Source organism: Prosopis cineraria, unplaced genomic scaffold (assembly GCF_029017545.1).
Source record: "Prosopis cineraria cultivar Desert tree isolate PC_DT_omini unplaced genomic scaffold, ASM2901754v1 PC3, whole genome shotgun sequence".
Classification (NCBI taxonomy): domain Eukaryota; kingdom Viridiplantae; phylum Streptophyta; class Magnoliopsida; order Fabales; family Fabaceae; genus Prosopis; species Prosopis cineraria.
In genome coordinates, this window is record NW_026555334.1 from 4300708 (window position 1) to 4301003 (window position 296).

Consider the following 296-nt stretch of genomic DNA (forward strand, 5'->3'; position numbering starts at 1 on the left):
ATTATTTGGTGCGATAATATCAGTGCCAAAGCTCTTGCTTTAAATCCAGTTCAACATGCCAAAAGAAACATATTGAGATAAACATCCTTTTGTGCATGATCAAATTCTGGCAAGAAAATTAGATATAAGATATGTGCCCTCACAATATCAGGTCGTTGATTGTTTCACCAATCCTTTCTCTCGCACTCAGTTTTCAAAATTTAAATGCAAAACTCGGATTGTTACCTACCGCCCTCCTCATTTGAGGGGCGATATTAGAGCATGTAATTAATCTAAACACATAATAATCTGTGTAT